Source organism: Paroedura picta, chromosome 10 (assembly GCF_049243985.1).
Source record: "Paroedura picta isolate Pp20150507F chromosome 10, Ppicta_v3.0, whole genome shotgun sequence".
Lineage (NCBI taxonomy): Eukaryota > Metazoa > Chordata > Lepidosauria > Squamata > Gekkonidae > Paroedura > Paroedura picta.
The window spans coordinates 14189642-14206993 of record NC_135378.1 but is presented as its reverse complement, the minus strand read 5'-3'; the positions used below and the strand labels follow the sequence as shown (position 1 = coordinate 14206993).

Sequence of the window (17352 nt, the reverse complement as noted above, 5' to 3'; positions counted from 1 at the left end):
ATCAAGTCTGAGATTGTCAGAGGGGTAAAGTTGGAGACTGAAGATCTGGAGTTCCCCATCATTATGGAACAGGTTGATGGGAAGCCAGTAGGGAATGGACCCATCACCAAGGCTACTACCCCCCATCTCGATGCGGGTGGGGGGCTACAATGAATGTATCTCCATGATGGTAGCTCCAGTTTCCAGGTATTGGGTGCTCCTGTGTCTGGACCGGTTTATGACCCACTTCCCTGTCTTTCTGTAAAAGGAACATGAGACTTTCTCATATTCTATGTGCACTCAACATTTCTGGATGTGTCCTCCTATTGAGAGCATCTCAGTCAAGGTAGTTGTGAAGGTGGATGTGTGCTCCTGCCATCTGCAAGGGCGTGGTTGGCTGGTGTGGGCAGGTGTGGCTACTGCCATGACTGAGGACCTTCCAGAGTGCCACTGGGATTTGTCCCTAGTGTTTGCTGAGGAGGAGTGTGACCATCTGCTGCCTCACTGTCCCATAGACAGCACAATAGCGCTGAACCCAGGGGGCCCCTTGTTGAAGGATAACCTCGATAAGTTGAGCCCTGCACATTTGGTGGATCTCTCACACAAGGTTTTATCCACCCTGCCACCTCACCTATGGCTGCTAAGTCCTCTTTGCTAATAAGAAGAAGGTGCATAGACTACTGAGCCATCAATACCATTTCAAAGTCCATCCCTCTGATCCAGGGGTAGTCAAACTGCGGCCCTCCAGATGTCCATGGACTACAATTCCCAGGAGCCCCCTGCCAGCATTCGCTGGCAGGGGGCTCCTGGGAATTGTAGTCCATGGACATCTGGAGGGCCACAGTTTGACTACCCCTGCTCTGATCAAAGACCTGTTGGGGCATCTGGGTGGGGGAAGGTGTTTACCAAGCTTGACCTGAGTGAGGCATATTTTTATGTGAGAATAGCCCCTGAGGATGAATGGAAAACTGCATTTAATACCTCCTGGGGCAGTTCAACTACCTCATCATGTCATTCTGGTTAAAAGGCACCCCAAGAGTATTTATGATCAACAAAGTTCTGCATAACCTGCTCTACAAGGATATGTTTTACTTGATGACATTCTTATCTACAGCCAAACGCTGGACGGACATGTGCCCCTGGTGTGGGAGGTTCTCCAGTGGCTCCTTGACAACAAACTCTATGCCAAACTTTCCAAGTGTGAGTTCTATAGGGAAAGTCTGGATTATCTAGGATATAGGGTCACCCCAAAAGGCATCCAGATGGACCCAGCCTAGATCCAAGATGTCCTTGACTGGGCCACCCCCCTGAACCCACAGACAGTTTCAATCTTTGGCTTCACCAATTTCTACTGGGACCTCCTGCCTCACTTCTCCCAGGTTATGCTGCCCCTCACTGACTTGTTAAAAACATAGGGGAAGGGGTGACAAAGCTGAGTAGCTGCCTGGAGTGGACCAAGGCATGCCAGGTGGCTTTTGAGGAATTGAAGAGACTATTCACCGCTAAGCCAGTCCTGGCCGATCTGGTCCCTGCCCATCATGCTAGTAGATACTTTGTTGTTAGGTGCGAAGTCATGTCCGACCCATCGCGACCCCATGGACAATGATCCTCCAGGCCTTCCTGCCCTCTATCATTCTCCAGAGTCCATTTAAGATCGCACCGACTGCTTCAGTGACTCCGTCCAGCCACCTCATTCTCTGTCATCCCCTTCTTCTTTTGCCCTCAATCGCTCCCAGCATTAGGCTCTAGATGCTAGCAATACAATATGGACAGACTGTTGTTGCAGTGCAGGGAGGATGGTGGGCTGCACCCGTGTGTATACATCTCCCACAAATTTACTGTAGCAGAACAAAACCGGGCAGTGTGGGAGAAAGAGGCAACCATGGTGAAGACTCCTGAAACCGCCTGGTGCCATTTTCTGGAGTGAGTGGAGTTGCTGTTCCAGGACTGCACAGATCACAAGAATAGAGGTCTTGCACAAGCCGCGTAAATTGAGTGGGAAACAGGTTCCCGTTTTGATTTTACTTTGAGTAAAAAGTAAAACTTTCCAAGGCATTCAAATCTCCTTGCGGCTGCCCCCTCTCATTTACCCCAGCATGATAGTAAGTGGGAAGAGACGATAGACATGGTGTTTTCCTCCCATCAGCTGGGAATATTTGTTCAAACCCGCAATAAGATGAAAGCAAACTCAACAGCCCTGCCCCGAGACAGGTATGGATATGGGCACAAACCAGCTCAGATGCACTCTTGGAAGTGCTGGTTAAGGATCCCAAATTCCTGAAACTGAAGGGGTCACTCACAGAGGTTAATTGTCCATTTTATAATGGCAACAAAGTGTAAGTCCCAGAGACACTAAGGGGCCTAATCCTGGAGGTGCGCCATGACAGTAAGGCTGCCCAGCCAGCACAAGGCATGAAGAATGGACGCTGGTCCTGACATGGGACACAGGCCTGGCAGAGAAGAGAGATGCTGAGATGATGGCAGGACTCTTATCACCTTGGGGGAAAGGCCAGCACGCTGGGGACTCTGAGAGCTCTGGGGGAATAAAGGGTGAGGAGACAGACAAGCTGGGGTTGGATGAATTGGGAAGGAGAAGACAGATGAACTGGAGGAGGAGAGAAGGACAGCAGACAGCTACCCTAACAGCAAGACCAAGCTCTAAGTTGAAGCCAGAGGAGGCTGGATTGAAGCCATCTATTCCAGAGGAGGAGGAGGAGGAGGAGGAAGAGGAGGAGGAGGAGGAGGAGGCGGAGGAGGAGGAGGTGGAGGCGGAGGAGGAGGAGGAGGAGGAGGAGGAGGAGGAGGAGGAGGCGGCGTCGGATGACGATACCACCTTCTCACCACCTATTTGGTGCCCTCTGAAAGAGGGAGCCACACCCCAGATTCTGGAGCAGACACCAGGGGGAGCCCTAGCAGCCAGGCAGTTGGGGAGCCCTCACATAAATATGTGTAGATTCAAGTGGGTAGCCATGTTGGTCTGAAGTAGCACAACAAAAATGTAGTCCAGTAGCACCTTTAAGACCAACAAAGATTGTTTCAAGGTGTGAGCTTTCGAGTGCAAGCACTCTTCCTCAGACTAAATCAGGGGTAGTCAAACTGCGGCCCTCCAGATGTCCATGGACTACAATCCCCAGGAGCCCCCTGCCAGCGTTCGCTGGCAGGGGGCTCTTGGGAATTGTAGTCCATGGACATCTGGAGGGCCGCAGTTTGACTACCCCTGGACTAAATGAACAACCATCATAACTGGCAAAAGCGCAAAAGCATCCCTGCAAGTGACAAGCTGTGCTGGTAAGAGAGTTAAATTCAGAATCACATTACATATTGCTAACATCATATGACAGTCCCATTGTCCCAAATAAAATACATTTGAAAGAAGAGGGGACTGTAAGGAATGTGGATATAATGTGTAAGGAATGTGGATATTAGCATGCATCGTGAGATTAAAAAAACCTATGTCCTTGTTGAGTCCAGGGTATACTATTGTGTTGAGTGTCGTAAAAACTTGGATTTCTGCAATCTCCCTTTCTAGTCTTTTCTTGAAGTTCCTTTCTAATAAAACAGCTACTCTGGCAAAGGTTTGACCTGTTTGCCCTATGAACAGAGGGGCATTGTTCGCATTTAATGGCATATACAAAGTTAGGAGATGAGCAAGTGAATAACATCACCTTCACCATCAAAGGCTTATTCACTTGCTCATCTTCTAACATTGTATATGCCATTAAATGCCAATAATGTCACTCTGTTCTCTACATAGGGCAAACAGGTCAAACTCTCCGCCAGAGAATTAATCAACACAAGTCTGATATCAAAAATTACAGGACTGAAAAACCTGTAGGGGAACACGTCAGCCTTCCAGGAAATTCAGTAAAAGACCTCAAAGTAGCTTCCACGCTTGGGTGGAGATGGCTGGGGCCAGCAAGAACTGGGAAAGTGTCTGGCATGAATTACTAATGTGGGCAATTTTATTTCTCCAATGTTTTTGTGAACGACAACTGAACTCAAAAGGACTGATTAGCTGTTTTAGCAAAGAATTATCATATGGCGTCATATGGCTTAACTAGGATATTATGACAGAGTTTACTAATTTGCCATAATTTATTTTTGCCTTCTATCTGTACACTTATGATCCCTGTTCCATTTAGTCTGAGAAAGAGTGCAAACACTCAAAAGCTCATGCCATGAATAAATCTTTGTTGGTCTTAAAGGTGCTACTGGACTCTACAAATTTGTGTGCGAGAGAATTAGAATATTAAAAAAAAACCCACAGAGCCTATGATACTGTGGCTGAAATCCCATTGACCGTTTTTAAGAAAGACATGGATCTTCTGCTCCCTCTTCCATCAGGGGTAGTCAAACTGCAGACCTCCACATGTCCATGGACTACAACTCCCATGAGCTAATTTCTGTCTTGCCTTTCTATCCATCCACAAGGACTTACAAGCCAGCCTTCTGGGGAAAAGTAATTAAAACAGTGTCTGTGATTTTTTAAAAAATGTGGCGAGGAGGAGCTTTCATGAATCACTGCTCACTTCTCCAGATATATCTAGAATCTGATTCTATTTGTTCTTATATCTTGAAGAGTGGAGTGATTTCAGATACCAAATGACAGTAGCAGGTGAATGGCAATAGGGAGCATAATTGGATTAGGTGTATATGCAGAGGGGTCGTAGGCTTGGATAAATAAGCATTGGTAACAAGACAAGAAACCCAGATCTTCATTCAGTCCATGAGGATGCATTGTCTGGAGCTTCATTATCAGTTGCAACTCAGCAGTCTCATTCTTTAATCTCCCTTTGAAATTTTTTTGTAAGATAATTGCTTCTCAGATCAGCAACTGAATGTCCTGGAAGGTTAATTGTAGTATAACTTTGCAAATTTAGATTGGTTTCTTTTTTTTTGGGGGGGGGGGGATTAGAAGGCCGCATTCAAAGTCCCCTTTGTATTTATAAATAATGCAGCTTTGTAACCCATCACAAGAAGTTTTCTATTCATTTGACCTCACACAGTAATAAATAAATGGTCCAGTTACCTCCAGAGATTCATTTTAAAAGATGTTCTGTTTCTTCTCATGGCCATAATTGAGATTCTGCTTTTTCTTGTTGTTGTAATGATGATATCTGATGACAGACAAGGAGAGAATGAATTCTGTCTCAGATATGCCATGGACCCTTCTCTAAAGGGTTTTCTTTTTAATGATCATTATCAAGGTTGACCTGAAGGGCAAAAGATGTTGCCCATGGAAAATACAAGCCAAAGGAAGCAATGTGAACTTCGTGGGTATTTTAAATATTTCTCTTGTTGAGGAGCAAAATTTTAACTCATGTAGTGCTGGAACTGAATAACAATTTAATATCTTCAATAACTGCTTTGACAAAATTTACTCATTTATGAAAATGTAAATACTCAGAAAACTCAAACCGTGTGTGAGAGTAGATCTCAAATGCTGTGGTAAGAATTGTGGGACATCATTGATCTAAATGGTCTACAAATGACAATTTGCCATTAGGTAATTTATGGTGGTCGACACCTACTGATGTGTTAAGTGAAAAGGAGTCTATATTATCTCCCACTTCACAGGCTTTCTGAGCAGGTATGGATATGGGCACAAACAAATTCTCACTTGGCGAGCCAGGTTGAATTCCCTGCTCCTCCTCCATATGCAGCCAGCTGGGTGACCCTGGGCCAGTCATGATAAAGCTGTTCTGACCAAGCAGTAATACCAGGGCTCTCTCAGCCTCACCCACCTCTGTTGTGGGGAGAGGAAAGGGAAGGCAACAGTAAGCTGCTTTCAGACTCCTTCAGAGAGAGAAAAGGAGCATATAAGAACCAACTCTTCTTCTTCAGTAATACCAGGGCTCTCTCAGCCTCACCCACCTCACAGGGTGTCTGTTGTGGGGAGAGGAAAGGGAAGGCAATTGTAAGCCATGCTGAGACTCCTTCGGAACTGCTCTCCCCCTGAGCCACAGCTCAGATTGTAGTCTAGGGATAAACTGTCATCATGGGAGGTCTGCAGGTTCACAACCTTATTGGAGACCTTAGTAATTATGCATTACATTGGACCCAGTGGCATTCTACTTTTGGGGGGTGGGCAGGGGAGGTTGTGTGAGGGTGAGTTACATAAAAGTTTCACAAAGCCCAGCAAAAAGTTTCCAGAAGTGGGTAGAAGGAAGAGAATTTGACCAAGCAAAGTTATTTTCCCAGGCCTGAATGAAGATGTTGCTGGAATAAAAGGTGCAACATATTGTTTTGCTGTGGACAGTACAGATGTGATACGGAACAGAGGATGCCAAATTAAGGACAGAAGGCAGCCGATGTCCTTGCATTCCATAATATCTTGCTCTTTTGGCACAAGAAAGCAGACTTGCCCACAACTTTAACCTCATTGAGACATGGGAATATCGAAAGGGTTTGAAGTCCATTGCCAGCTTGCAAGATAGCTCAGAGGGGGGCCGAGTCCCTGGAGTCTAGCTCAGGATCCCAGAGAACAACACATTTTGGGGGCAGACACTCTTGTGAGTCGCTGCTCCCTGGGCAGATAGCAAGGAAACCACAGGTCTGGGCTTTCCACATGCTCAATTTTCTCCTGTGTTTCCTGGGGGAGGGAGGGATCTAAACACACTGGAGTCAGACAGGGGGCCAACTGGAGTCAGACAGGAAGCTCACGTGAGATACCAGGAGAGGAAGAGATGCCTCTTAGTGGCCTTGGAAGGGGGGCAGACTCTAAAAATATTAGGAGTCAGACAAGGGGCCAAGCTCCAGAGAAAATAAGACCAACTGACATGACATCACAAAGAACTCACCTGAGTTGCCTGGAGAGGAGGGAATGCCTCTTACTGGCCTTAGAGAGGGGGGACCTCTAAATACACTAGGACTAAGACAGGGGGCCATCCTCCAGTGAGAAACTGGAGTCCAACTGACATGACATCACAAAGAGCTCACCTCATTTGCCTGGAGAGGAGTGGATGCCTCTTCCAGGACATGGCAAGGAGGGGGATCTCTAAACACACTGGGAATAAAAGAGGGCGCCAGCCTCCAGAGACCTCCAAACATAATAGGAGGAGGCCAAGCTCCCGAGAGAAACTGGAGATCAACAGACTTTACATCAAAAAGAACTCACCTAAGTAGCCTGGAGAGGACGGGAAGTCTCTTACTGGCCTTGGTGGGGGGTAGGGGTATCTATAAACACACTAAGTGTCAAACAGGGGGCCAACCTCCAGAGAAACACTGGAGACCAACTGACATGGCCTAACAAAGACCAGACCTGAGTTGCCTGGAGAGGAAGTGATGCCATTTACTGGACTAGGCAGGGGAGGGGAAGAAACTCACACTAGGAGAAAGACAGGAGGCCAACATCCAGATAAAAACTGGAGACCAAGTGACATGACATCACAAAGAGCTCACCTCAGTTGCCTGGACAGGAAAGGATGCCTCTTACTGGCCTTGGCGGGGGGGGGGGAATCTCTCACTAGAAGAAAGATAGGAGGCCAACCTCCAGAGAGAAACTAGAGACCAACGGACATGACATCACAAAGAGCTCACCTGAGTTGCCTGGAGAGGAAGTGATAACATATACTGGCCTTGGCGGGGCGGGGGGATCTCTCACTAGGAAAAAGACAGGAGGCCAACCTCCAGAGAGAAACTGGAGACCAACTGACATGACTTCACAAAGAGCTTACGTGAGTTGCCCGGAGAGGAAGGGTTGTCTCTTACTGGCCTTGGCAGGGGATGGGGGTTATCTCTAAGTATATTAGGAGTCAGATAAGGGGCCAACCTACAGAGAGAAAATGGAGACCAACTGACATGACATCACAAAGAGCTCACCTGAGTTGCCTGGAGAAGAAGAGATGCCTCTTATTGGCCTTGGAGAGACTCTAAACATAATAGGAGTCAGACAGGAAGCCAACCTCCCAAGAGAAACTGGAGATCAACAGACTTTACATCAAAAAGAGCTCACCTGAGTAGTGTGGAGAGGAAGTAATAACATATACTGGCCTTGGCAGGGGTGGGGGGATCTCTCACTAGGAGAAAGACAGGAGGCCAACATCCAGAGAGAAACTGGAGACCAACTGACATGACATCACAAAGAGCTCACCGGAGTATCATAGAGAGGAAGGGATGCCTCTTACTGGCCTGGGGGAGGGGGAAATATAAACATACTAAAAGTGAGAGAGGGGGCCAACCTCCTGAAACTGGAGACGAACTGACATGACATCAAAAAGAGTTCACCTGAGCTGCCTAGAGAGGAAATGATGTCACCTACTCACCTTGGCAGGGTAGGGGGAATCTCTAAATAGGAGAAAGACAGGAGGCCAACATACAGAGAGAAACTGAACATCAACTGACATGAGATCACAACGAGCTCACCTGTGAAACTGGAAACCAACTGACATAACATCACAAAGAGCTCACCTGAGTTGCCTGGAGAGGAAGGGAACTCTATTACGGGCCTTGGGCTTGGTCCCTTGACCCCAGATCATCCTGGTCTCTCTACTCTGTACCCTTTCAATTTTATCTATGTTCTTCTTGAAGTGAGTCCTCCAGAACTGCACACAGTACTCCAGGTGTGGTCTGACCAGTGCCGTATACAATGGGACTATGACATCTTGTGATTTTGATGTGATGCCCCTGTTGATACAGCCCAAAATGGCATTCGCCTTTTTTACTGCTGCATCACACTGCCTGCTCATGTTTAGTTTACAATCCACAAGTACCCCAAGGTCTCGTTTACATATACTGGAGATGAAGTGATGCCACTTACTGGACTTGGCAGGGGGAGGGGAGGAATCTCACACTAGGAGAAAGACAAGAAGCCAACATCCATATGGGATGCCTCTTACTGGCCTTGGCAGCAGGGGGGGAAATCTCTCACTAGGAGGAAGATAGGAGGCCAACATCCAGAGAGCAACTGGAGGCCAATGGACATGACATCACAAAGAGCTCACTGGAGTTGCCTGGAGAGGAAGTGATAACATATACTGGCCTTGGCGGGGCGGGGGGAACTCTGACTAGGAGAAAGACAGAAATCCAACATCCAGAGAGAACCGGGAGACCAACTGACATGACATCAAAAAGAGCTCACCTGAGTTGCCTGGAGAGGAAGGGATGACTCTTATTGGCCTTGGGGGGGGGACTCTAAACACAATAGGAGTCAGACAGGAAGCCAACCTCCCAAGAGAAACTGGAGATCAACAGACTTTACATCAAAAAGAGCTCACCTGAGTAGCCTGGAGAGGACAGGATGTATCTTACTGGTCTTTGGTGTGCGGAGGATATAAAAACACCAGGAGTCAGACAGGTGGCCAACCTCCAGAGAGAATCTAGAGACCAACTGACATGACATCACAAAGAGCAGACCAGAGTTGCCTGGAGAGGAAGTGATGCCACTTACTGGACTTGGCGGGGGAGGGGGAACTACAAACACACTAGTAATGATACAGGGGGCCAACCTCCGGAGAGAAACTGGAGTCCAACTGACATGACATCACAAAGAGCTCACCTGAGTTGTCTGGAGTAAGGGATCCTGTTAAGGTGTGGCCGGGCCCCCTGCCTCATTGACAGGCACACTGTCTTCTATAACCAATGGCACTCCACAATAGTCTAGGCTTAAGCTAAAGCCAAGATGACACTGCTAGGGTTGGCCAAGCCAGGCCAGACTCCATCTCTGCCTTAGGTTTGGAATGACAGCCTTTGCCTGACCCAGAGGTGCCTCTGGACTCAAGCTCGCGTCAGCTCACCCCCCCCCCCCATTGTATTTCTAAGCAAATGGACTGGCTTCCTCCTGTTTGCCTAAGGGCTCCTAGGAAAATCCTTTGTCTTGCAACATTTTTCACACTTGGCCCCTCTGCCAGGGGATATTTCCTCCCCACACCCTGCCAGCGAGACCTGATGGCTCTCTTCCTCAGAGCCATTAATACCTTTATCCAAATCCATTTATGGCCAACCCCCCCCCCACTTGGCCAGGTATTGTCCTAATCTCTGGGGACCCTGGAAACTTCCAGCACATGCTTACCTGAGCCTTGTCACATAGCCCCCTTCCCAAAACCCCATAAAAACTGTGGCTTCACACAGCCATTCTGAGTGTCTTCCAACCCGAGACCTCCCACGCTGGTTTGTGCTTCTTCCTCTGACCCACCACTCCTCGGACAGGTAACTATCAAGCCTTCCACTCTTCCTCCCCCTTCTCTATATGTCTGCTTGTAGGTGTGTTAGATATTCGTGTGTCTTTTTGTTATTTTCCTTTCAATAAAGCTTATATTACTATTTTACCATTTACATCTGTGTTTGCGTCGAGTTCCTACGGGTGTAATCAACCCTGGTATATATAGGCATTTCGATCCATAAACGCTAAGTTACCCCCCTCTCGCAGCATTTGGGCTAATCTTCCCCACAAGCTCAAAGATACGTGTTTTAGGACACGTGTTCACGCAATTTGGGTAACAGATTAAGGTGGATTATGCGGACATTTGCCCGTTTACTAGGGAGTAAAGTGGACACACGGCACTCTCCAGTAACCCAGACATAAGGGGAAAAGCCCGAGTGAACACTTGGCATTAGTGTGTGAATGTGCTTTTGGAAGTGTGAATTCTGGGTGGGCTATTTTCTGTTCCCCTCCTTTCCTTTAGTACTAGAAAGCCTGTTGGCCGAGGGCTAAAACGGTGTTCACTTGGAATTAGTTGTGGGTTTTGACTGTCGCTCTGTGGGGACCCCACATTGCATCTTTCAGACCCACAGGGTGCCTCCCACCACAGTAGTTTGCGATAGGGAACCCCGCCCTCACACATCTGACCTTCGCTAAGGCAGACCTGAGGTTTGCCCTTTCATGTGCTGTATATACCATGAATTAGGGCTCCTCTTCCTCCTCCTCTGATCACGAGCTGTAGATACCGTGAATCAGTCGAGGTTTGCAGGTGCTCCTCCTGACTTCGGGCACTCCCGTTAAGTGCAGGGCAAGAAAGGACACCATGCCACCCCCCCACCCCCCCTTTTAGTTTCCTCCTGTTCATGTGCTGTATATACTGTGAATCAGGGTTGGTGCAAGTTGTGATCATTCTGCAGACACAGAGGACACAGACCAGGGTGTAAACTGCACGGAGCTTTTATTCCAACCTCAGATCGATTCAGTCCCTGCCCTCTACACAGAATGCGATTTCCGTTTGGATTTTGGGCGATTTAAATTTTCCTTCTGCAGCAAGAAGGATTGATCCGGAGTGACCCTACCTTTATTGTGCGATATCTCAGACTGCTGCTAATCCTGAATATATTCAGAAAATCGCATTGTTTTGAATCACATCTCTCCTCTGTGGTAGAAGACCTGTGATTGGCTACAGGTGGTCATGTGACAAGCCTGCCTCAAAGGAGAAGCCCCAAATTTCTCTCAACTTCTGTCGGCCTTGGATTTTTTTTGTGCCTTCTTCGTCCCCCCCCCTTTAAGAAAAGAAAGGATTTTTTCCCTCTCTCCTCTGACTTCTTGGATCCTCTCCCCCCCTTCAAGAAAACAAAGAAAGAGTCTCCATTTGCCTCCCCCCCCCTCTTCTGAGCCTCCCTAACCACGTGCAGAAGACTTTCCTGTTTCAATGGTGGGGGGAGAGGAAGACCCGATTCAAAGCGATCTGAATTCAACAGGATTGACAATGGAATAAACAAAGTAAGTGCAGACTCTGCCCTGGTCTTTCTTTTGCTGCATTCTCTTTGAGTGTTTGGGTAACTGCTGCCATAAGGGATGGCTGCAAAGATTGTTCTTGCTGAAGCCTTTCAGAGCAAGGACAGGGTAGACCAGCTGACCAAGTGGGTCATGTGAAAGGGGCGCAACCCCTGGAAACCTGGGTTCTTTAAAGACCCAAATCCCCTGGAGAAATTTACAGAGACTTTTCAGTCCTACTGTGACTCCAGGAGGCTGAAACTGGGAAGTGTGAGTACCCACACTGCCTGGGGTCTCTACATCGCGCTGCAAGACAGTGTGGCACAGATTAGAGAACTCCAAACAGCGCTGGAAAGTTTGTAACGGGACCTCCGACTAGCACTGGAAAATCAGGAGTGTGAGTATGCACTCAAGCTCTCTGATACGGAAGCTCACCTTGAGTCCCTGGGGAAAGATCTTGAGAGAGAAATCGGGGAGCGAGACGCTGTAATTAGCAAGCTCCACCAAAAAATAGAACAGTTGCAAGGAGAGAAATTTGACTTGCTGGTGGACAAAAACCACTATGCAATTCTGGTACAGGAGAAAGATCTCCAGTGCCAACAGGCTCTTCTGAGAGCAGAAGAGGCCTCTGCTAAGATGGAAGAACTGGGCAAGCTGCATGATCAGGCACAGAGTGCAGCACAATTTCTGGCTAGAGAAAAAGCAGCACAAGTCTCAGCCATAAGCCATGATGTGTGCCGCCGTAAAATTGAAAGTCTGAAGCAAAAATTGGGGCTTCAGACTTCTCTCATTGCAACTGTTCACCCCGAGACAGTCCCTGCCCTGCCAGACCTGTCTCACACAGAGCAGGTACTGCCAGCAGAGGCTGTCTCACATCATCCAATCAACCTTGATTGGATGGAAACCCCCACTCCGGTCCATCCTGTCCAGCATGAGACAGTCCGGAGGCACATGGCAAACGGCCGTGTTGAGGTTACCAACCAGGAGAGAGTCATGATTTGGAAGCCTCATGAAGCGAAGGCTATTGGTGACCAGTTGGGCCCTCTCAACAGGGACACTGGCGTGCAATGGCTGTGTACAACCCTAGAGCAGTACCCCACTGCCAGCGGGGAGGATCTGTGCCAATTGGTAAGGGTGTGCGCTACTGGACCAGACGCACAAGCCTTACGGAATGGCCTACTCCAACGTAATATGGCACAGTTAGGTCCAATGAATTGGGCCCGTGAAATAGCCAAGTTGCTATGGCCGGGCCAATCAGCGGAGCTACAGTTCCTCATGGACAAGCAAGGCCCGGATGAGAACCCCGAAAGCTATTCAAGCCGCAAGTGCTTTCTTGCGCAGTTAGCTGAGAAGGTTCAGGCAAATGCTGAGGGTATGTGGAACTTTAATGTAGATAATTTTAAGACCCCGTTCTACAATGGTCTCAACACCAGAACAAAGATTGCTATAGGCTTGTTCAACCCGACCAACATCACTTGATATGCACTGAAGGAGAAGGTACGGCTCGTTGGCGACCTTTTCCGTGAGGCGGCCTATGCTCAAGGTTCTCGAGTCAAGCATCCCAAGAAAGGCTCCCAGGAACCGGTGCAGGTGGTCACTTATGCCAACAGTGGCCCCCATTTGAAACCTAGAAGAAACAGGGGACACAGCAGCTTTGGAGCAGGGAAAAACCTCTCTGGCCAAAGTGCAGAGTCTTCCCTTGGCACCCAAACTGCTGTGCCTCCCCCAACACCTCTTGGGAACCCTCAGCAGGCAGTTCCCTCTGCCCAGAATCGGTCTCAGCACCCGGAAACCTTCCTAAGGAGATACTTCTGGGCCAGGCTCAAGGAGGCCAGATTGGACATGGCCCAGTTCAACAGGCAGCCTCTGGGAAAGCGAGCCCTTGCCTATGGGAAGCTTACTGCCAACTCGGCAGAGCTCCCACAGCTACCTTCCCCTGCCCAAAACAGGGATAAGACACAGAGTGGTTTTTCTTATAGTAACTTCCCCCAGAATAATCCCAAACCTAATAGAGATTCTGCCCCTCGGCAGCAGAATAAAATTAGTGACCGGATTTTTCTGCGGTGGGAACTTAGAAATGCTGGGGCAGACATGACCCAGTATGATAACCAACCCACATCTGTGCTCATGTGTGCCTTTGTGAAGGCCATGAGGAAGAGGAAAACCAGGAAAATGATCAATCTGAGCCAGGGATGAAGGCAAGAACTAGCCCCACAGAAATTTATTCTGAATCCCCTAAGGATCGGCAGAAGGAAATAAAGGTAAAGGTAAAGGTATCCCCTGTGCAAGCACCGAGTCATGTCTGACCCTTGGGGTGACGCCCTCTAGCGTTTTCATGGCAGACTCAATACGGGGTGGTTTGCCAGTGCCTTCCCCAGTCATGACCGTTTACCCCCCAGCAAGCTGGGTACTCATTTTACCGACCTCGGAAGGATGGAAGGCTGAGTCAACCTTGAGCCGGCTGCTGGGATTGAACTCCCAGCCTCATGGGCAAAGCTGTCAGACGGCTGCCTTACCACTCTGCGCCACAAGAGGCTCAAGAAGGAAATAGAGAAATTTAAAAACTCTTACCCAGAAACAAGATCTAGAAATTAAGGATCTTAATGAGAAAAACAAGGAATTCCAGGGTGAACTTTTAAAAGTAAAAACACATTTGCAAAATGTACTGGATTTCCAAAGCCACACAGATAATAAATTGAAAAGAAAATACAGCAGATCCAGCAACCCAGCTTCACCTCTTGTCTTTAAAGAAGAGGAAATATTCTCAGTTCCCACATCTCAGAGTCAGGAAGGAAACCTTGCCTCTGAACCTGTACAGAGTTCCAAAATCCAAGTTCACAATAATTGTTCAACATGTGTGCTTCCATTTTTACTTCCAAATTTTAAATTTGGCTGCAATTGGTAGAGCCTCCACTGATAGTTGCATTCACACTGAAACAGCCACTATTTTGCAATCTTAAAACAGACTAATTTTATCTAACTGCCTTCCTAGGCACTCAGGCCTATGACTCATGCCTTTCTCTCCCCCAGCAAAGCAAATAATCTACATAACTAAGGAACTTTAACAGAACAGAAAGTATTCTTCTCAAATCAGGAAGGGAAGAAGTTTTGTTTCTTTAAAGACTGACCCCCACCTCAGGGAAGCAAGGGGGGGAGTCACAGATCTTCTTTGTGAAATGTGTCCTTTTTTTTCTTCCCTTTTACATTTTGTCTTTTTATTTTTAATTGGCAATTAAAACATTTTTGTCATTTTTGTTTTGTTTTGAATGAAAATCTAGCTTATCAGCCAGCCGATAAAGACCCTCTGCCCATGCACAGGAATAGTCTTTGCCTTTAAGGATACCAGGTTGCTCTGCCTAAGAATGGGAGCATCTGGTTGAAGTATTTCTACTGTGTCCAAGGAATGGAAAGGACAATTGGACAATCCCCAGGAGGATTGTGCCACTGAAGAGCCCCCGGAGGTCAAACCTCCAGCCCCCACCACAACAGTTGTGGTCAAACAACTCACACTGAGCAATTCAGGAGAGCCTGCTTTGGAAATGTGGCAGAAACCTTCCTCCAGTTTGATCCAGGGTAAAGGGAAATAGGGACAAAGACCTTGCCTGCTCTCAGATGCAAGGGGGGGAGGCCCTTTCCTGAGGCATTTTGCAGCTGTGTATATAGCCCCTGATACAACCCCTGTTCCTTTTCAGGTCGCTCGCTTTGTTTTGCCACACGAACACACGGATGCTAGAAACAGATATGCTTCTCCTTCTAGTCTTTGCTGTGCTCTCTCTTGGAAATGCTTCCCCTACTCTTCCTCCTCAACAGGAGATTATTGCTCCATCCTGGGACTGCCATTCTCAGAGTCCCCCAGTCTTGAACCTAGCTTGTCAAATGTTTGAACCAGCTTCACTCTTCCCCACAGCCCCCACCTTTGACCTCCTCTCCCCAAGCCTAAAAAACCAGATTCTCGTTTTCCCCATCCAGCTCCCTGGGTTCCCGCTGCTCGGGAATCCATAACCAAACCTGTCAGCTTGTTTCCCTGCTACAGATTTCCCGCAGATGCCAATTGTTCCCGGTTTGCCCCAAAGATCTCACGGCTTCCCTGTTGTAAGCCTTGCCACGAATAATGCTTGATGCCACCCTCCCTGGGAGACTTTGCTGCAGCCACTTTGCCGCCACTGTTTTCCTGGAAGCAAGGGGGGGAGGGCATCAGAAGACCTTGCCAACCTGCCAAGAAGATTCTTGGGTGGGAGGGAGGGAGGGGTGGGAACGGGAATAATTTGACTCTGTATTTATTGGGAAGGTGACTGCCACCTTTCCCACTCTACATTTTTTGTTGTAAATATACATTTTCATTGTGTATCCATTTTAGTTAGATTGAGAATGTAGCAAATAGTTTGCTAGTTTATGTATATAAGTTTTGCTAAATTGCTTAGCTTTACCTTGTTCTTATTGCATTGCTTATTAGAAGCCATTGCTTACTCCATTTTCTAACTTTTTAGTTTCTGCCACTTTCTGCCTGCTTCATAGTAATTGCTTGATATTCATTGCCAGCATTTTTAGGATTGCCTAGTGCTCGCATTCTAAAATATTGCTCAGGTACTGCCCACAGTTTCCTGCCTACATAGAATTTGGTTTTCACTGCATTTGCTTTTTGTCTATTGTTTGCTAGATTGCCTTGCTCAACGTATCAGTTTGCATTGGTTCATTGCTTTATTCATATGGTGGAGACCTCATGCTTAGCTAGTCCATGTATGTTACATTTAGTTTTGAGTTGTTGTGGTAAAGAGGAACGGCAACTTCACAGCTTTCCTTAAGTCACCCAAACCCCTCCTAAATGTGTTTTGTTTTTTAATTTGGCTTAAGTTTTTGTAGTGGCAGAAGATGGCCCCACTGTTCTCTCTGAATTTCTAGTCTGAATTTCAATCTTTGCCACCACTAACGCATTATACATTGTTCTGGAGCGAATAAATGGAAATAAAATTCACTCCAGAGAGGGGGGGGATAGTTAAGGTGTGGCAGGGCCCCCTGCCTAAATTGACAGGCACACTGTCTTCTATAGCCAATGGCTCCCCACAATAGTCTAGGCTTAAGCTAAAGCCAAGACAATACTGCTAGGGTTGGCCAAGCCAGGCCAGACTCCATCTCTGCCTTAGGTTTGGAATGACAGCCTTTGCCTGACCCAGAGGTGCTTCTGGACTCAAGCTCGCATCAGCTCACCCTTCCACCCCCATTGTATCTCTAAGCGCGTGGACTGGCTCCTGTTTGCCTAAGGGCTCCTAGGAAAATCTCTCTGGATGTTGGCTTTCTGTCTTTCTCCGAGTCAGAGATCCCCCCGCCCTGCCAAGGCCAGTATATGTTATTACTTCGTCTCCAGGCAACTCCAGTGAGCTCTTTGTGATGTCATGTCCATTGGCCTCCAGTTGCTCTCTGGATGTTGGCCTCCTATCTTCCTCCTTGTTACCCAAATTGCGTGAACACGTGTCCTAAAACACTTATCTTTGAGCTTGTGGGGAAGATTAGCCCAAATGCTGCGAGAGGGGGGTAAGTTAGCGTTTATGGATCGAGATGCCTGTATATACCAGGGTTGATTACACCCATAGGAACTCAAGGCAAACACAGATGTAAATGGTAAAATAGTAATATAAGCTTTTATTGAAAGGAAAATAACAAAACTACACACGAATATCTAACACACCTACAAGCAGTCATATAGAGAAGGGGGAGGAATAATGGAAGGCTTGATAGTT

At 47.5% G+C, this 17352-nt stretch overlaps 1 long non-coding RNA gene across 2 annotated transcripts in view; it reads right to left on the bottom strand.

Moving 5' to 3' along the window:
* The window catches only part of LOC143819434 (uncharacterized), a 36637-nt gene extending 27336 nt beyond the window's left edge, over nucleotides 1-9301 (bottom strand). For both annotated transcript variants that reach the window (XR_013224970.1, XR_013224971.1), the window contains exons 1-2: nucleotides 9195-9301; nucleotides 5009-5096 (exon numbers count right to left, since the gene is read on the bottom strand). This is a non-coding gene — a long non-coding RNA (uncharacterized LOC143819434). The remainder of the gene's footprint in view (nucleotides 1-5008; nucleotides 5097-9194) is intronic.
* Between the last annotated feature and the right edge of the window lie 8051 nt (nucleotides 9302-17352).